Genomic DNA, 13,992 nt, shown 5'->3' on the forward strand with positions numbered 1-13,992 from the left:
GCTGAAGAACGATGATGAAAAACGAGAGAAAAAGTTGAAGATTGATGATAAGGAAAGGTTTGGAGAGAAGGCATGGTTGTTGTGTTACCTTCGTTTGTGGCTGTCGTTATGGTCGGCTAATGTTGAAGATTTGGACGCGTAAGGATCGTCGAAACTCGTTGACTTGAAGATGTTTGAGGATTTGTTAGACAGGTCTCTTTCATATCTGTGGTGTTTAAGACGTTTAAATTTACAAATTTTAATTTAAAAAAATATGCATAAATAAACTGACAATTACTCTAAAATATTTTGAAACGCCTGGAAGAATTTTATAAAATGTCAAACGCGGACATTAACAAATATAAACAAACTCAAAAGTGATATTAACTTAAACTTATGCAAGATTGATCAAGGCAACTGTTGAACAGGCCAAATTAAAAATATTTTAACAATAAATGATTTTAAAAAATCAATTTAAGTTAATTTGATAAAAAAGTAAGAAATTTATTATGGAAAATTTTAAAGCAAAAATCAGCGGAGAAGCACCAACAAGCTATCCAAGTTGAAAAAGAGTCCCTCTGATTTGCCAAAACTTTGTGAGAAATCGCTGACGTTGCAGCTGTTGTTGTTGATGGCATCGCTGTTGTTGTTGGACAGCAACTGAACAAATGCATCCGACCAAGCAGACAATTCAATGAAAGCTTTTACAACAGTTGGTTTTGCATTCAGGTAATATAGGATCTGAGCAGGTTTTGGATAGAGTCGGTCAATCACTTATCGATTCTATTTAAAAATTACATGCGAAAATGTATAAGTAGAACATAACAGAGCCATATCAGATAAGGCAACAATATAGATTGCGCGCACAAGATAACCACTAATTAGCAGAATATGATCTACAATTTCTTCGATAAACTTAAATCAGTCTTGTTATTTAATAAAATTATATTTAAAAAAGCGAAAATAATATTAGACAAACTATAGACAAATAGCAAATGCATAGAAAAAAAAAATAAACAATGATAACCAAACTGTAAAAAAAGAAGCTACATAAATATAAAAAAAATTAATGGGTGCAAATAGAAGTAAAAATAGTAAAAATCACCAAAATGAACAAAAGTATGAAAAGAAATAGAATGATGTGGAAGTGAACCTTCTTGAGACACTTGCATTTGACTTCAGCAGTTGCTACAATACTGCACATATGGAGTACGTGCAAAAGATTCGGCAGGTTGGTTGAACTTTCTAAAGCAGACGGTGGTATTGATTTAATATTGATATGCTTCCTTTGAAATTGAACATTTAATATTGATGTGCTTCGTTATAAATTGAACATATAAATAAAAGCAATACCATATTTTACGAATAGACATGAAACAAACAAACGACTTCATAATGATATTAAACCATTTAAATTTATTAAATAATTTATAAATAAAACTTCAAACTCTAGTTTATTAAAACAATGACTGAGATAATCAGAGCTGAGAGAAAAGAACAAGCACGACCCAACACCAACCAACCAACCAACCGCTAAATACAACTAACCATTGTTGAATATACTGTCGATCAAATGATTGACGACTACAACGAAGTCACCTGCCACTTTCGTCATGCAGACGTAATGCACGAAACCAACAAAAACCTCACTGTCCGTCAGTTTCAAGAGCGTCTTGTTGGATTCGCTGACTCGTGTCGTTCGCAGGAGAATGTCTATGATCTGCAATTAAAAAGAGTCGAAAATAACTAGGTGGATGAATTTTTAGCAGAGTTGGAATGTTGTGAAAGTTAGACCGACTAGTTGGAATGATAAGCTATACGTGCAACTTTCCACCACAACTTACCTTTATTTACAACCGCATCAACATTTCATAAGTCATTACACTACAGTAAATAAGTAGATATTAACTTAGTAAGTGAACAAAATTATTTATTCCTTCAATCATTACACAGCTATGTCGAACTCAATGAGATTTTCTACTTAATTTACAGTATAGCTACGTGTCACGAAAAATGTTCCTCCACGCCACGGTGGGCACAAAAATATTTATACAAATGAGCAAATGCCGATAAATTATAAGCCCAAGTTAAACTCAAGTTGTAAACGAATGCTGCCACTAAATAGCTAACAATCTAATGTTAAACGACAGTTTTGGATCTTGTAAACAACAAAATTACAAAATAACGTTGTCTTCAAAATAATTGTTGATACGAGATTTGATAATATTACATAAAATTCAGCGCTGCTTACAACTGAATAAAACGTTACTTCTACTTCTTACTTTTGTAATTTTCTCCTTGAAGCCAGTTGAATACCTGGGTGATGAGAGCCAAACGTAAAGCAACTCAACCGTGCAAGGTTCGAACCAAAGCAAATAAATCTGATCATTCCTTGAGGAACCTTCCAACAGGCTTATCATAAGATCAGCCAAATCCAAAGCCTGCTCAGTAAAATGAAAATAATTACAATATAACAACTTTTAAAAGTTAATTAATATAAATAACTATTGCAGATAATATCCAAAATTAGAATTCTTTCAAAGATTACTGTGATAAATTAAATAATAAAAAAAAACAAACAAAAAAAGAAGATATAACTTACAAATGCCTGGCCAGAGATGCACATGGTGCCAGTGATGGCGTGCAGTTCCTCGTGTGTTATCTCCTTCATAACGTACAACTTGATGATCTTTATAGCCGCCTGTCTGATCTTCGTCAGTGCTGTTGTGCCAAGTGTTGATGTGGTCATTGCCGTTGATGCTGTCGTTAACGATGTCGGCTTGCTTACATTCGTAACGTCCTCTTGTTTGCTGTAAAAAAATTTTATAAATCGTTAGCAGACGCTTTTGATGTGAATTAATACTTGAGAATTGGTTGGAAATAAATTTACGTTTCAGAGGATACATAAATTGTTATGATTTAACTAAAACCAACCGAGGACTTTTAATTAAATTCACGCGAATATGCAATTCATTCTAAAGATAAAAAACCATCTCTCTACCTGAAATACAAATGTATAGAGTCTAAGAAGTATTGAACACCAAATATTTTCCTTAGAACCCTCTTGTCCTTTAAAATGATGGAATACAAAACCTCCAACAAATCTGAATGATGGAGACAACATCACATTCTTTCAGATTTATATAATATTTTCAATGATGATAACTGAACTTCAAGAAAACCATCTAAAAAAATTACCAAAGCGTCTAAAATCATTTAAAAAAAACTAAAAATATTATACGAGCCAACGCTAACAATTTTAATAATTGACATAAACCTAATAAATATTAAAACCATAAACAACAACAACAGATGAAAAACTCTTTTAATAATAATTCATGTACCAATAAATGAACCACAGAACAGAATTTTAACGGAAAATGACATGAGATCTTAAAACCACAATTAAAATCGAAAAACAAAATAATAACAACAGAAAATAAAGAACGAATTGAAAAGTACCCAGAACAACATCCAGACTGGCATGGCACCAAATCCTCATATCGAACAGGACAAACTCAAGAAGTTGGTACCAGATGATTTTGTTGTTGTTGGTTGCGTTGGTCATGCTGTTCAATGATGATGTTATGATTGTAGGCAGGTTGATTATGTTGGTGTTCATGATTGTTGAGGCAGATAAGGATGTCGTTGTTGATCTGCTGTTGTTGCTGTTGTAAACGTTAAAATCATTGACTGCTTGGAGCATTTTCTGCAGCTGAGTCAATAATTCTTTTGATAATTGCACTGGGTTCACCTGTCAATTATTACAAAATTGCGTCTTTATGCATATAATCCCTCTAAATACCATAGAACTAAACAGAAAGATAAATTAAAACACCAAATAAAAACCTTTATAATCCCTAAAAACGCTATCAGAAACAACAAAATGCAACTAACAGAAAGGGCAACAGCAAAAACCAACAACATCATTTCCTGCATTTCAAACAAAAGTCCAACAAAAAATTGACGGTAGTAAAATAGTAACAGCTGCATTAAAACATCAGAAAAGACTGCGAGAGCAAATACAATAACCATCAACAATAACCACAACAATACTTTATTTCGAAAACAACCATCTCAGCAGCAGGTTGCACAACTTACTGCAACAACGTACAACAACAGCAAAGGACAGTAAGGACAAAAATGACCAGACCTTCCTGAGTAGATGTCCGAGAACAGCGGCACCATCACACTGCACGAAGACTCCTTGATTGTGAGGGTGGTCGGAGAGCAGAGTACTCAACAACTCCACATAGCCACTCATCTTCACATTGACTGCCGGTCATGAAGATGAAAATGATGACGACGATGATGACGACGATGATGACGACGATGAAAGTGAAGATAATAATACACGAGGTGGTAATGTTAACGATGATGGCGACGATGAGGGTATTAATGATAATAGTAATAGCGACTCAACCTACGATAAATGAAAGAACGAACGAACGAATGAATGGATGAATAAATTGGATAAATGAATGGATGGGTGAGCGAGTGAATGAAAAAAAAAACCTGATTGGTTGAACTTCTCGTCAGCAAGATGGTCCATCAAAGCCAGTACAACTTGCATTCCTCCTACGCAGTTCAATGTATTCTGTTAGGGGGAGGAGTCAAACAGGCCATCAACCAATCACAAATGAATGAGTAAAGTATTGGATGAATAAATGAAAAAATAACTAAGTGAACAAAAGTATACATCAACCAATATAAAAAGACAAAAAAATTAAATAAAAAAATTAAGTAAATGCAGCAGTTAATAGAAGCACAAGCAACCAGCCAACCAACCAGCCAGCCAGCCGGCCAACCAGCCAGTCAGCCAACCAGCCAATCAACCAACCAACGAACCTTCATATTATGGATGTGGCAAATTGAAGCAACCACCTTACCGTTAAAGGAATTCCTACTCAGATCATAACACGTGTTGTTGTTGCAAGCCTAGGATCATTGAATAAAAAGAAATTTCGATGCAAAAAATAACAATAAAATGATGAAGAAACAAATGTAAAAAGAAATTGATTAAATCATAAAAATGCCTTAAATTGCTAGCAAATATGATTCACAAAAGCAACAACGACGTAAGTGTAATATATCCAAAAAAAAACAATAAAAACATCAGAAGAACCAATATGAAAATTACATTAAAGTTTGCCATTCAAACACGATAGCAAACATGGGAAGTACAAAGATGTTACGTAAAGATTATAAAAACCAGTAACACAAAACAAACAATCATCAACAACCTAACAAAATAAAAACCAAAAAGATTAACAACAGATACAACAAAACAAAAATGGCATCATAGTAGCCAAAATAAAAAAGAAAGAAAATACAAGTGAACGACCTTGGCATTGTACCAGAGGTATGTTTTTAAGAGGATGTTGTTCAGAGCATCATTTTCCACATTTGATCGCATCTGGACATCTATACCTGCGTGTAGCAACATTTATTAACATTATCATCACCATCGTCCATGTTTCACCATCATCCATGTTTCATCATAATCATCATTAAATTTTTTAGCGCCATCCTCAACGTTAAATATGTTTTTAAATTAAAAACAAGCTCTGGACTGGAAGTATGGAGAGGATCTTGATATAACAAAGCAAACAAACCAAACGTTTGAGAAGCACCACCACTATAGATTAAAGGAATAAAAGAAAAAATGAAAGAATGAATGAAGGAACAAACAAATTAATTAATTAATTAATTAATTAAATTAATAATTAATTATTTGAACTGTTAATTAATTAATAACCAACCAGCTTTATGGAGAGTTTCAATTTGTGACGAACTCAATGATTCATTGAACAACATCAGCTCAGCCACCCTACACGTCAATGAAACATATTTCAACGTATTTTTCCGAACATGTTGTGTGCTTGTTGCTGCTGCTGTTGTTGTTGCTGCTGAAGTTGTCGTTGTTGTTGCGTTGCCTTGTTGTGTGGAATGTTCATCTATGCTGTCCGCAGCTTCGTTTAATGATTTTTGATTTGGTTTTGATGAGAAGAGATTCCATGCCGTGGTGGGAGAATTTTGTTTGGCAGCCATTGGAGATGATGACGAATGAATTAGGGGCTTCTTAATTAGTTGTTGAAGTTGCGACTGTGGCTGTTGCTGTGGCTGCTGAAGAGATTGTCGATTCTGTTGCTGTTGTTGATGATGGAAATGTTGTGTGGTGCCAAATCCGATATAGCAGAATGATATGTTCTGCAAAAATATTATAAGAAAATTTCTGAAAACAATTTGATCAAATAAATATATATTACGGTTGTGCAAGTTCTTTATTAAAAAAAGATTATTAGGTAGATATCATCATCTAAAAGTACAATTTTTATTTAATTAGAATCATGTAAATTGTGCATTATGTTAATTTTGTCATGAATTATAAATTTACTTAAAAATTGTGTTAGAATGAACAATTTGTGAACGGTGGCCTGCGACACAAGAATTTTGTTTTCTTTTAGCTTTGGTCTCCTAATCATTACCTAATTATTATTAATTTGGATTGATTGAATAAAATTTGATTTGATTTGATCTCCAAACAGAGACAGTTTATGTAGCCAAACAAAACTTTAAAATAATTACGTATAAGACCATATTGGTGAATAAAACGTCATTAGAGCACACCACCTGAACCACTTGTAACCACATTCAAACTGATTTTCAAAACGCAATCAACCAGGCAACTATTCGCCTGGTTGAAAAGTGCCTATAATACAAAACTGATGATTTGCTCACGGCCTTACATTTAACAATCATCTTTGAAATTCTTTCCAGTTTTTACATTAAAATAAGAAAAAACAAGTAGGTATAACTTACATCTGAAAGAACGGAGAAACTTGTGTTTGAATTAAGGTGAACAATTTCGTCAACATATATCGATATCTGGTTCTGACCAAACAGACGTTTGCCATTACTATGAACAACATCAAGACTGTGCTAACATGAGAATGTACGCAACCACATTCAATGGCAGTTAAATATGGTTAGTAGATAGATTAGCTGAATTAATTTGATGGATTAACATACGTTAGTTAAACATGCGGGGCCAATATTGAATTGATAGCCTGTTGCTTTAATGATAGGGTGATGGTTGATCGGCTGAAGCTTGAAAATTAATCACAAAGACAAAAAAATTGTTAGCACAAGAATTATGCAATCAGCAAAACAGTATTAATCTGCAAACAATTTGAACAACAATTTTATTCACATAAAAGTCCTAAAACTTTTTCAGATACAAATATTAAAAAAAGCGAAAGCAGCAACAGAACACCAGAAAGCAGCAACAGAACAACTGAACACGGCAACAAAACAACAGGATGCACCAACCCACTGGTCATCAGCTATGTGACAGTCATGCACAACAAACTCCTGCTGAATTTTTTTGTTGAACAACTTCACTTGCAGAACACCATCGTTGTTTATTTGTATGCACATGTTGTTGTTGTTGATTGTGGACAGCCTACAATTAGATGTGAGAAAATCATTTCTATACAAGAGACTTTAAGAGCCATTACTAACATTAAATTTGATTTATTAAAACATAAAAAATTGGAACATAAATCAACGTAGGTAGACTAGTGTAACAACCAACGTAAATAAATGTATATAACAAACAAACAAACAAATAAACCAACAAACAAACTAACAAACCAATCAAACAACAAACCAATAGACAAACAAACAAAAATAAAACAAGAACGAACGTAAAAAGATTAAAATCATTTCTGAATGACTGAGCAGCATCAATGCAGAACCAAGCATGAAACGTGAAGCCCGAACCAGGTGCATTCTGCAAGTTCTCTATCTTTATGCCCTGGTAGGTAGGTAAGTAAGTAATAAGTGCATCAATTAGTCATTGTTATATCCTAATTACTTTGGCAAGTAGGATATAACGATATAGAGGATGGTGTACTGAAACGAACGTTATGTAGTTAAACATTATTCGCGTTGCTATCTAGTTTTGTTAGAGAACCTATACGTGTACTCCTTTGAATGTAAGGGAATCTTAATGAGTTAATTTCAACTCTGTGAAATCGTTCATGTTGGAATGCACCAAATATATTTTGATGAAACAATATTGCAGTTAAAAAACTAGTTTCTTAAAAAATCTATATTTCAAAAGACATTGATCAAGTTGCATAACATGCCCAAACACATTCATATACAGACATAATTATAAATAATAAACAAAATGCAAAATTCTTGCGTTTTTTTTTCAATATTTGACAATAATTGATTGAAATTGAAAAATAGTGAGGCAGTACAAACAGAAAGCGGTGATGTGAAGTGCCAGTAGGTGATCTGCAACTTGTTGGTGTCGTTTGTGGAAGCCACTTTTGTCAATGTCCTCATCAGACGATCCATGAACCACTGCGTTGTCAGGTTTTGTTATTGTTTGTTGTTAGTGCTTTTTTGTTGCTGGTGTTGTTATGTCGTTGCGTTGTTGTTGTTGTTAATGTCGCTATGTTGTTGCTTTTAGAGTTAATGTTTCTTGATGTTATGTTGCTGGTCAGTTGTTATAGATGTATTGTTGGAGTATTTAATGTTATTCTGTTGTTTCTGATGACAAAAGAAAGAGATGTAGGAAGAGTAGGGGTAGCAGAAATTTGAAAAAATATAGTTAATGTTGATAAAGTGTTAATAAGGTAACATTTGTCGTTTTGATAAACAACGGACGATCAAGCAACATTTTCAAAGTGGCAATAAATAACAGGAGCATAACAAGCAACGAAAGAAAACGTGTCAGGTGCATTGAAATATAAAATTGAAACAATGAAAAACCTTGGAAAGTTGTTGCTGTTTTTGCTGTTCGAATAATTGCATGAGCATCTTCAGTTCCAGTGGAGATATGCAAACAGAGGCGAGGCATTCAAACAAGTCGAAGAGATCACCTGGAGAAGGAATAAATTATTGATTCTTTCTTATCAGTTTGCTTTGCTCGCCAATAACGGATGCACATACATTTTGCTTACATTTAAAATTTTGTATGCGTGAATTTAGAGACAAGCACATAAGGTAAAAAAAAATCTACCGCAATCAATTAAATATAAAAAAATTAAATCAACCAACCAATTGTGTATGTATCCAATCCAATTGAAGCAACCAACAATCAACTAACCAGTCACAACGACAAACAACGAACAACAACAGACAGCAACCAGCCAACCAACCAGCCAAACAGCCAACCAACAGACCAACCAGCCAACCAACCAGCCAACCAACAGACCAACCAACCAGCCTGCCAGCCAGCCAGCCTGCCTGCCAGCCAGCCAGCCAGCCAGCCAACCAACCAACCAACCAACCAACCAACCAACCAACCAACAATCTTGACATCCAACTCATTGGAGTAATTAGAAAGCAGCGATATGAGATGAGACACAACTCTGTTTTGAGAGCAGTAGACCATGTTGTGGAGGCAGCAAGAACAGAGGTGAAGCAGTTCGGAAGATAGGAAAGATTGCTCGTGCATGGATGTTATATTCAACAGCAACTTCAACAACACGTGCACCATGTCGACATTCTTCAGGGCTGCTGATGTCGACGATGATGTTGTCATGCTTCGGTCGGTTGAGCTGGCAGTTGTTGATTGTGATTCCATCGTCTGGTTAATAAAGTGTATCCATCGTCACTCGACATTCATGTCTTTATTAGTAACCGCAGTAACCATTTTCATGAAGATTACTTTTCAATATCCAACAATCAAATCACAATATGACAAAAAATATCCAATAGAAATATGAAAAAGTTCAAGTCTATCCGTTCTGGTGCTGTCTACACGCTGTACCATTTTTAGTCGTTCCATATTGTCATTATTGTTGTCAACATTGTTGTCAACATTGTTGCCAACATTGTTGTCAGCATTGTTGTCAACGGTGTTTTCGTTAACATCATTATCTCTAAGGTCTTTTGTTATCCAAGAAATTTCATAATAACCGCATAAAAATATAGAAACAAAATCATTATCAACAAGATACAACGACAGTCATTGTCCTCATCATTATTAATAATAGCATGAAAACGACCACCAGCAGCACCTTCAAAAACACCATCTACGCACTGACCATTGAAATGATGATGTTAATTAATTCCCTCGATGGAGAGCCGAACTGAGTTACAACCTCCACCAACCTCTCAACCCCCACTTGCTTCTTGAACGTTTCCTGGTGTGGTGCATCGATCAATCAAATTAATTCATCAAAATGCTCATTGGCATAATCTATTCAACGCATTAACATAATTTTTCTAAACGTTAGAATAATAATAAACATCTCGGGTGATTAATTTATGGGGCGTATCCTTATTTGGCAACGAATATGACTAAGAATCGTACCTGTTGAAAAATATTTGAAAATGAATGTAGCTCTTCAGTCCTACTTGAAGCTAAGTAGCCGGTTCGAATGTGACATTTCATGAGCCAGATTGAAACTCTCAAGTAGGTTGACTGTGGTTCGCTGTCGACGCAACTTAGATACACTAACGGCATACACTATCGCACACACTATTTATTTTTTCTTGTGTGGTGCTCGTCATACTTCCGCATTTTAACCCGTGAAATAATTGATATAAGAGCAATATTCGCTAAAAAATAAAATATGAACATGCCGTTGAAAATGTTAAGTGGCCAAAATCAATAGAGGAAAATGAAGAAACAATTGTAAATATTTATCCTATATTATTTTAAACTTAAAAAAATTATTAAAAAAGTAAATTGAGGTAAAAAAAATATTAACTTTATTTAGTTGACTGGAATGAAGAAGTACTTTGAACAATTTAACGCATGATATGAGAAGATTCCATTTGACCTCGTTATCACATTTCACCTGAATTAACAAGATGACGTTAACGTGATAACATTATTGTGACGATGTTAATGTAATGAAAGCAATTAAAATGATGCTATCTGTGATAGCGATGATGATGGTAATTAGAAAGATGATAGTCATTTTATGAAATATGCTAGTAACAATGGTAATGACCGCTATAAAGATGGTGATGACCTTCATAATGATGGTGATTACCTTTATAATGATGGCGATTATGAATGGTGATGATATAGAAGCTACTACACAAATTATAAGTAAAATTAATAGTTGAAAGAAAAAATTGCACACGTTAACAATCAAACCCTAACACTAATTTCAAGAAATCAACATTAATGAGCGTAGTAATAAAAATAGATGAAATATTTAAAATCAAACTTTTGAGAACGAGTTTAAAAAGGAAATGAGGTTAGTAAATGATTTATTGTTGACGAAGATTAGCTGATAGTCCTTCAAACTGCTGTCTACAATTTTACACAGCTGATCTGAATGATTGAATCAAATCATCAAAAACCACCAAAGTTTAATTTCATACGAACCCAGCAAACATCTCTCAATAACATGGTTTTTAGTATGAAGTTTGCATAAACTTTGAATTAATTAATTATACAATTCAAAGGATAACACCATCAAAACACCATCCCGACATTATTATGATTCAGTCTGAAATCTCAATAGAGTGTTTTAACATCATAACATCTCAATGATATAATTCAACGATTGGGTAAGAAAATAACAATTTTAAAATATGAAAGTATTAAATTATAACATAAACTTAAAGAATAATTAATATCAAACCAGAATGTCAAAGATAAATTAATAAAATAATATAAATATAATAAAATGTTTGGCTTTTGAAAAATATGTTACCAAGAAGTCGAATGTTGAAAGAAGCAGAATGAATGTTGAGACTTTTTAGCAACAATTCCCAGCAACATTCAACGATTGACGGTAGTTCAACCTGTCTCTTTAAACAACGACAACGATGACAATGATGACACACATTTCATAAAAACTGACAACACCAACAACAAACACAATGCTACAAAATAGTATATATATATATATATATATATATATATATATATATATATATATATGCTACTATATGCTACAAAAATAGTATATATATATATATATATATATATATATATATATATATATAAGAGTAATGTTAATATGAATGCAGGCATGTTCACATTCAGAAGATAATGAATTCCACTACCTTCTCGGGTGTAAATAACTTGATTTTCCACATGAATAAATAGAGAGATCGTAACGAAAGTGAGAGAATTTTTTCATGCACATCAGCATCACCGCCATCATCATGATTGTTATCTGGCCTGCACGAACACAACGACAACATGGTCATCACAATTTGGACGGTGGCTGGGCAGATGATCTTTGAGGCGTTCACCTGAAATTTTTAATGTCTAACAAGCTACCACTGAACAACTGAGTATGTAAATAAAACAGTTTTATCAGTGAGTGAGTGAGTAAGTAAGTGAGTGTATGAGTGTGTGAGTGTGTGAGTGAGTGAGTAAGTTAGTGAGAGAGTGAGTTAGTGAGTGAGTAATCAATTTGTCAATTAGTTGACACTTATTTAGGATGGTGATAATTCTCTAAAAATATCAAACTTAATGGTACCTGATAAAGCCAATAATGAACCTAACAACATTCATAAGTGATGGATATTTTCAAAGTGCCCATGTATATTACGTTTAACGATATCTCTAAGTGCACATACACTCATCCAATGATATTCAATAATATGCACTGGGACTAACTCTAATGACACATGTATATAATAACACTTATGAATGGGAGATTCAATCTAATTTATCAAAGAATGAGTAGCGATTGACCTACTTGACAGCCAGAAACAGAAGCCAGCAAGAGAGCCATCAGGTGCAACTTGATGTCTGCTTCCAAGTATTCATCATGTAACGATTCTGTCATCAAACGTGTCGCAAAAAATGGGTGAATGAAAGAGTGAGTGATAGAGTGTGAGTGGGTGAGTGAGTGAGTGAGTGAGTGATAGAGTAAACGAGTGAATAAGTGAGCAGGGCAATGAGTAAATGATAGAATGAATGTTAGAGTGGATTGTAAAAGCAAATAAACGAGTGAGTGTTCATTTATTCATATGCTATTCATTGGAAATTTTTTTTCACTTTAATTATAAGTGGATGAAGTAAGTAGTTGATGGTTGATGAAAAATACTCCCAAACTCATTAGTCACTTATATAAAGTTTCATGATATCACAATACACAAATCAAGAATTCATTTGTAAAAATTTATAAGAACTTCACATGTCAAATTTCGAAAAAAAAGCTACAGAAAGAAAACATTAGCATATCATAAAAATTAAATAACAAACCATGAAGAAATGGAACAAACTGAACATGGATGGACAAAGGCAGCAACAAAACTTCTGAATTGGAGTTAAAAGAATCAGCATCCTTGTTAGTGCTGTTGCTATTGCTACTGCTTGTCAAATTCTTGACATCTTCATCTTCTTCGTCACCATCAGCAGCAGCGGTTTGACTATTTTTTATGCAAATTAAATAACGCAAATAAAATTGATCCAAGTAAAATAATAAAATCAGTGCATACATGGACCATTTTATATGAAAAAAAATGATGCAAGAGTGTGCAGTGTCTGACAGCAAGCAGTACTGAGTGCATAAACATGAGAATGTGTTTCTTATATAACATATTAGTGTTATATAATGTTCTTAATCAAATAGAGAACGTTCAATATCAGTGACAGGTAGAAAGTACAATGATATTTATGTATAGGCTCAACTTTAAAATAGTTCATACAACAGCAGCATTCCTGGGTTTGTTAGTTAATTGATGAAATAAATGCTGATGCATGCAGAAAATATATAATTAGTGGTTTGTTTTAACATGAGGGAACTGATTGGCACCGCTGCACTGTACTGTAGGTAAAACTTCTGCAAAATGTATGCAGGCGAAATTGACAGATCAATATGTGGAATGGAAATGAACCAAACAATAAAAACCGCTAGCAACAAATGCAAAATGAAATTAGTTTGGTTTAATTGTAGAAACAGATCTACCCATGGAAACAAAACTTAAATAGTAGTGCACTAAAAGATTGCAATGTTTTAAACATCATCATGTAACTATTTAAGCCCATCAGTAAATGAAATTGAATGCCGT

This window comes from Helobdella robusta (genome assembly GCF_000326865.2).
Source record: "Helobdella robusta unplaced genomic scaffold HELROscaffold_21, whole genome shotgun sequence".
Taxonomy (NCBI): Eukaryota; Metazoa; Annelida; class Clitellata; order Rhynchobdellida; family Glossiphoniidae; genus Helobdella; species Helobdella robusta.